This window comes from Furipterus horrens, unplaced genomic scaffold, assembly GCF_987537825.1.
Source record: "Furipterus horrens unplaced genomic scaffold, mFurHor1.1.pri manual_scaffold_10, whole genome shotgun sequence".
In the NCBI taxonomy this organism is placed as follows: Eukaryota; Metazoa; Chordata; class Mammalia; order Chiroptera; family Furipteridae; genus Furipterus; species Furipterus horrens.
The window spans coordinates 11625340-11632842 of record NW_028327180.1 but is presented as its reverse complement, the minus strand read 5'-3'; the positions used below and the strand labels follow the sequence as shown (position 1 = coordinate 11632842).

At 49.2% G+C, this 7503-nt stretch overlaps 1 long non-coding RNA gene across 2 annotated transcripts; it reads right to left on the bottom strand.

The window, feature by feature from the left end:
* Positions 1-4207: 4207 nt before the first annotated feature.
* Positions 4208-7221, bottom strand: LOC149999238 (uncharacterized). Of its 2 annotated transcripts, none has more exons than XR_016513340.1 (3): positions 7018-7221; positions 5583-5742; positions 4208-4873 (listed from the first exon to the last, which is right to left on the bottom strand). It is a non-coding gene; the product is annotated as an uncharacterized LOC149999238 (long non-coding RNA). The 2 variants fall into 2 exon arrangements; XR_016513339.1 differs by lacking the exon at positions 7018-7221 and adding an exon at positions 6506-6539.
* Positions 7222-7503: the final 282 nt, after the last annotated feature.

Here is a 7503-nt window from a genome sequence, read left to right as displayed (position 1 = left end):
CACCAGCCAGCAGCAGGAAGAAGCAAGCTGAGGCACCTGACAGCCAGCTCCACAAGGAAGCCATCTGGAAAGAGCACCAGCCCTATGAACAGGGATGGGGACAGTAAGCCACAGGGTAGTCCTGGCCAGTCATACAACATAGAAGCGGCAGCCCGTTGTTCATCAGTGTGGCGTAGGAGTTTGGAACCCAGGTTCTAGGGTCAGAGTGCCCGAGTTCCAATCCTGACTCCTTCACTTGCTAGCTGGGTGACCTTAGGACTGCTTCTTAGCCTTTCCATGTTCATTTTTTCACCTAAAAAAAATGGTAATAAGGACCATACCTACGAATGATTCATGTATGCTGCCTGTTAGAACAGTGCCTGGCATGTGGTAGGTGCTCAATAAAAGGCTGGCTCTAGTATTATTAGTCTGTATGGCTCCACACAGGAAACTAAAGACTTGATACTGATATGATTTTAAAGATCCCCTCATCACATGTTCACTAAAGGAGATCAGAAATATTACACAAACTGGATTATTTTTAGGTACTGTGGGTCGCATTTAGCTGTGTTTAGTGTCTCCCAATTTAAGTGTGGTGTATGTAAGTGTTGGTACACATAATAATATTAGTGAAGAGACAGAGATATAAAAAAGAAATTGAGACCAAAGAGAAATTAACCTTGGGGAGAAGAAAAGGGACTTTGATGGAAAAGATCATATGTCCTGTGGGAACAGCATGTGCCTGTCATAGTGGGCAGGTGTGTGGCCTTAGCCGTGCGGGTGACAGTGGAGAGTGCTGGGAACTGTTCGCTAGACTGGAGAAGACTCTACACACACAAACCCGTAATATGATTTCCTGTCGCAATCCACTGAGTGCCAAGTGGAAAGGAAATTCTGCAGATCAGGTCTCCTAGAATCCAGCCTGGGCAGAAAGAACACAGGACAAGGAGCCTGCAGAAATATGTTCCTTCTCTGGATCAGTGGATAAGCAGCTAGGTGACCCACATTCAATCTGGCTAACTTCTCTGGGCCGCAGTTTAATTATCTATGCAATAAATTGGTTGGACTCACTCGCACCAGCCTGGAAAATCTGTGATTATGCTTAGAGCCCCAGACATTTCAAAAAAAAAAAATTTTTTTTTTTTTGCCAGGTGCACAGTGTAAGAAATTACAACAGCAAAATCAAATAGCAACCCCCCCAACACACACACACACACACACACACTCACACACACACACACACTATTTTTAAATCTGTTGGAGAGTGGTCTTGCCCTTTTGAATATGACCCCTCAGTCCTTATGTGTGACAGTTTATGACGTGACAGGATCCCATTTGCTTATAACTATAATTCTGATTGATTAGCCTTGACCCAAAGAGTTTCCTAGATTTTTTAAAGAGACAGAGCAAAGTAATTCTTCAGACTATCAGGGTAGTAGTGGTGGTGTGTGTGTGAAGGCAAAGCGAGAACCCCGACTCCTGCTCCTATAAATGGTGAAATATAATACACACTGTTCTCATTTGGGATGACTGGTTATCAGCAGGAAAAACCAACAGTTACTTTCAGAACAGAAAAACCAGGGCTGAAGAAAACTATTCAGGACAATTGTGTGTATGAATCTATTTGACTTCTAATCTTCTTTTCTCCCCCAGTTTTTTAGTCTCTAAGTCCACATGTTGATTTGAAACTCAGCCCCTCCTCCTCTGCTTCTCCCAAGGCTGTTCTATGATAAATAGCTCAGCACACCCTCCCCGCTCTCTCCTCCACTTCTCCTCACATTCCTCTCTTCTCCTTGTCCATCTTCCCTGAGATGAGGGTGGGAACCTCTACCCAATGGTCCACTTGCCGGGACCCTGTATCTAAGAACAGAAGGAGGTAGCATTTTAGAGAAGACGCCTGGGGAGTGATTCCTCTAGCCGTGCACATAACTCTTTCGGACCAGAGGTTCCCCAGAACCAGTACTAGCTGGACCTTGAACCCTAATAACATCAGGATAAAACTAAAGAATCATAAGCAGGCCAAGTCTACTCTCCATGCTTCTCGACTTCACTGGGTCCTCTGGCACCTGAGTTTGTAACAACAGACACAAGAACAAGCCTCCCTGCGGTTCCTACTTCCTGGTGACAGTCTGTTCCATGGACCTCCCAGGTCAGGAGAGGACCCTTCTTCTTTGTTGGGGCCCTTACAACTGAATTTATGGCTCTTTTATTAGCTTGGCAGGTGCTTTGAGTGAGGGAGGGAAGAAGTGGCATGATTCGCATGTAGTTTCAGTTCAGGAGACAAGGAAGTGGGAGGATTTATCTGTTATTTTCTGCTAAAAGGTTGCAAAATTCTGCAGGTGCCATTGAGCAGAAGCCTTGCCTCTGCTTCAAGCCTAGATTTCTGATACATTAAGTCTAGAAGGGATTTCTAGGTCATGAAGACTTCTACTGGTAGGAAAGGGGCCTAGAGAAGGGGGGGTGGTGGTAAATAACATGCCCCCAAAGATCAGACATTGCCGAGCTGGTGAGGAGAGCCCCAGGAATAAAGGTTGGAGCAACTGATTTCCCCGGATCGCACAACAAACACACACACTCTCTCTCTTTCTCCCCTTGATCATCTGCAAGAAGGGCTCTCTTTGGTGGGCCTAAGAAAAAACAGTAATCTCTGAAAGAGATGAGGAAGGTGAGGAACCTGTTTGCTAGCTTCCCTTTCTTTCTTTCAAGATGTTCAGTCTTCTGACTTTGCCCAGGAAGTAAAGAGAGAAGAAAAAGAAAAGAGAATCAGATATCTTGAAAAACAAAGAAAAGCAAATAAAGAAAGCTGCTTTTTAGAGAAAAGTACGTGTGTGTATATGTGTGCGTGCGTGAAAATCAGGGCCATATACTTTTGTGACTGAGCTAAATAAAAATGTAAATGGCCCTCTCGTTGAGTGGAACATATCGAAAGAGGCCTTCTTGGCCTAGTCCAGGCCTCAAAACCCTAAAATCAGCGTGGGGACAGATGACTCACACTCCACCGCAGACACTGGGTCTCTGCTCTGCCCTGTATTCTTCGAGATCATCCCATTTCCTTTGGGCTTCTCCCGGCTCTCTCCCAACTCTTGCCAAGTCTCTCTTTCATTATTAGTCATTCTAATAAACATGCCTAATAAACACAAGCCCTATAAACCAATCCAGGATGCTACTTGGGCTCCTGTGCTGCCTTTAGGAGAGACTGATAACTGCATTAACTTCTGTCATCTGTCCTGCAGAAACCCAGCTGAGATCGCTCACATCTGCGTTTGTGAGCTGCAATGTGATGGACCTAGTTAGTGTACATTCTCTTGTTAAACGCCATTTGCGTTCCCAACTGCACCAAAAATGCTTAATTATTAATAAATCCCCCAGGGATTAGCGGCATTTGGGATGATTTTATCAGACTGTAGATATTTCACAGCATAATGTCTGTGGTGGTACCTAATTCTACCTCTTTCATTTTGAACAACCTTCCCTCTCAATCTGTTTTGACTGACATGCCCTGTAGTTAGGCCCTGAACATCCAGCCCTGTGTGAAGGTCAAAGTGAATCTGGGACTACGGTGCAGGGAGAGCTGAGAAGAGGCTCCAAGGAGCTGCCTCCCGGGAGTTGGACCGCAAGCCGGGTGCTTCCATTCGGGTGGAGGCAACGGTGGTAATAAACAGAAGTTTCTAGAAAGATCACAGGGCCAGGAGTCAAGATTCCAGTTCTGCCCCAATTTACTGTGTGACTCTGAGCAAATTACCTAGCCTCTCAGAGACAGAGCTGTCTCACATATTTGGAAGGGATAATTACACATTCCTGAGCTGCCTTACTGAATCATGTGCAGCATACATGAAAGTACTTCCGGCAATGGAAGCACTTTATAAAAAATCGAGCCAAAGATGGGAGAGACGGAAAGAGCATTTTACCAAGCACCCTCTTTGTACCAGGGGTTGTGTCAATTCTTTTACAAACATAAAGTCAACTGGTCTTAGCAAAACGCTCTGAGATAGGTCTAATTGCCTCAAACGCAGAGGCGGAAATTGAGGCTCACAGCTTTTGCCTAAGGTCACATGCTAGTGAGTGGCAGATCCAGGCTAAAAACCTAAAGGCATGAGGTATATAATGGCGTACACAATATGTAAAAGGAAAATGGGTCACAACCTTAATTTTTAAATAGAAACGTTCAATCAGCTTAAGCACTTGGTTGACTTCTGCATGACGATAATAAGCATTATCACAACATATGAACAGTAACGTGAAATTTTAATTACTTTGTCATCAGTCTATTTCTCTACACAGTCCTGATCTTAAGGAAAGAAAATCTCTAAGTATAAGCATAGTGTCAAAAGTCAGTTTTTAAATAAGGTAAACGCTTAGGAAGTCCTGCTGTGAGGTTTCTATGATCTTGATCTGTCAGTGGGGGATCGATCAATGATAATGAGCTTCCCACTCTTTACTACTGTGGCTGGCACGCCACGGGGGGAGACGGGCCTTTGATGGTGCCTCCACTCTCCATAGTCACAATCGCTCCTTCTCCATGTCTGTTCAGGCCCCTGGGTTCCACCCCTGGGTTGGTGGACATCCCATTTTCACACAAATGCTTTGCACACCATGGGTTGTAATTTGCAGCATTTCTCCTGGAGATGAAGTTACTTACGGCTGTTTAGGAGAGAGACAAAGCGGAGCAGGGTTTGGAGCAAGAGACCGGAAGCCAGTCTGTCCCCTGCTTCCTCAGTGACCTCGCTTCTCCTCTTCATGCTTCAGTTCTCCATCCACTGGTGGGAAGGGGGACACATGACACCATGCTCTCAGAGGGTCACGAACGTCTTCACAAAGCCCTGGAGGTGCTTGAAGGGGCCTGGAGGACTTCACGCTTCCCTTCATGTAGTAAAATAAAAGCCTATCCCACGGCCTAAGAATTACAGAACATCTATTGCTTTGAAAGATGATCTTATAACTGATCAAGTACTTGCGTTTTTTAAATTTAATGTTCATTGTATATTTTTCCATTACCATTTAGTCCCCTTATAGCCCCTCCCCCCAGCAGTCACCACACTGTTGTCAATGCCCATGAGTCCTTTTTCCTTTTTGCTCAGCCCCCCACCCCATGCCCCACCACCACCACCACTAGCTGTCATCTGCTCTCCATCTATGCGTCCTCCTCTGTTTCATCCGCGGATGGGGTTCCATAAAACCCACTTCAGCAGCCAGACCTACATATTTGTTTCAATAACAAACAAATAAGTGTCAGCATGCACCAGGAGCAGTGGCTGTCATCACTACTACTGCTTTATTGTTCAACTACAAAATGCATTTTCATACTACGTTTAACAACGTTTATAGTGTGCCTGCACTCACCACACATACACACACACGGTAGAATCTCAGAGAACCGGTATCGCCACCCCTATTTCATAGGTGAGAAAACTTAAATCAGGAGAAGTAAATGGCCCTCCACATCCCCACAGATAATTAGGGGCAGAGTGAGGAAAATAAGCCTCTGGTCTTGAACTCTCTCATCTCAAACTCGGGTGCTAATCCCTCTCCTTCCCATTTCGTAACCCCCGGAGACTGACGTTTGTCTCTCTCTCTCTGTTCCCTACATCTTTTTCTCCACTCACGGCTCTAGCAGGGCTCCGGGTGCCTTCTCCACGTTCCTGCTCTGGGAGCAGAGCCCTCAAGGCTCCCTGCTCATCCCTGGTCCCGGGAAGGTTGGCCGTGGAGCGAGAGCTCAGACATGACTTGTTCAGCTTGTTCCTCGTTGCAAGCTCGAAGAAGAACCTGCCAAAAATCACATGAGTGAGTCACAGGGCCTGCACCCTGCTCTAAGTGGAGGAGCCGGGGACGCCGCGCGCGTGCTATTCCGGCTGGAATCTCTGCGTCGTGGTGCCGTTCCGAACACGCGTTTGCTTTGAATGTGCTTCTAAAGCGGATCAGGGCCAAGGAAGGAGCAGGGACAGCATGAGCTGGACACCAAAAGAGCACTTTAAATGGGCACTTTTTTTCCTCCGTGGGGACTTAAAATGCAGAGCTGATCAGAGGCTGATGCAGAAACAGAAGAAAGAGCTTCCACTGGAGAGGCTCCACTGTGCACACGCATTCCACGGGGACGCGGGTGCTCCACCGCCCTGGGCCCACCCAGGTGGCTGTCACAGTGCCTTCCCCGTGGGATTCCCCTGCCCGGGACGGCTCGGCACAAAACGTTCCATTGAGTTGTTTAAACAGTGAAACACAGGCAGCCGCAAAGGGGAACCCAGCACGGTCTGGCTGCCAAAGCTCCGTCCGGAAGAACGAAGCCTCTCGAAGGTGCTCCTATCTGCCCCACGGGAGCCGTGACGGCGGGGGCCGGCACCCCGGGAACGCGCCCTGGAAAATGAGCAGCACCTTCTGAGTCCCAGCTGCACCCCTACTCCGAGGCTGCCGCTGGGCATGACAGCGGCCTGGCTCGGCCGTGTCCCAGCTGAAAGGCCCTTCGGAGCCCGAGCTGGAAGGCACAGGTGGGCAGGGCAGCGGCGCAGCCTGGGCGGCACCCTGGCCCTCCTACCTGCGTGGCCTTCTCCAGTTTTGCGTTGATAGTGTGGGTGATGTGAGGGTCGGGTGTCCTTCCCAAGCGTATCAGCCCCCGTCCTCTTCCTGAACAGCATTATGCCCCTTCGCCCACCCCAAAGCCCTGCCTGGAAACAGGCCTCCGTGGCCCGCCCTTCCCTGGGCTAGATCTGGCCCCGAGCCAGCTCTGAAGCATCCGCAGAGGGCAGAGAGAGGCGGTGGGTGGGGCGGCCAGCCTTGTGTTACACATCCAAAGCCTAATTTTGGATCGGAGTCATACTTGCAGCCCAGCCGGAAAGATCACTAAAGCCCCCGAATGAACCCACAGCTCCGAGGCGGGGCTGGGGCGAGTCCTCCTCTCCCACCCGCATGCCACTGTCCTTGGGGAGGTTAAGTCAGGCTTGTTTGCATTTTCTCTGGTATTTTTTTAAAGCCACATCCCTTGCCTTTTTGCCTCCTTTGAGCTGAGGGCAGTGCACGGTTCCTACCCCGATCTCAATCCCTCTGTACCTGTGTGCAAACTGTCCCAGCTGAGGTGCCAACTGGAAGCCTGGGTTCCTGCCTCCCTGAGCCAGGCCTGGGACATGCCACCCGGCTTGAGGTGGCACCAGCACAGACAATAGGCCAGCAGAGCCAGGGCAGCCGCAGGTGGCGGCTTCCTGTTAACAATAAAAGCAACTCTCTCTGATAGGGAAGAGAGAGAAGACCAGGCAGGCCCTGGCCTCCGGGAGCCACAAGAGAGTGAAGGGCTGTTCCCTTGTCTTCGGAGGGTGTGGGCAGTTCCTTCGGAGCGTGTGGTGCTGCCAAGGGCAGGCTGTTGCCTCCCTGGAACTCCGGGTATCAGGATGCTCGTGTGCAGAGCTGGCCAGCCAGCCAGCAGCCCCAGCAGCTGGTTGTAATTACGCGCTGCAGCTTCAGAGGAAGTTGCCGGCTGCGGAGCGTGTGCTGGGCCTGGCTGCACGCTGGCTGCTGGGCTTCAGGGAACAATGGAGACAG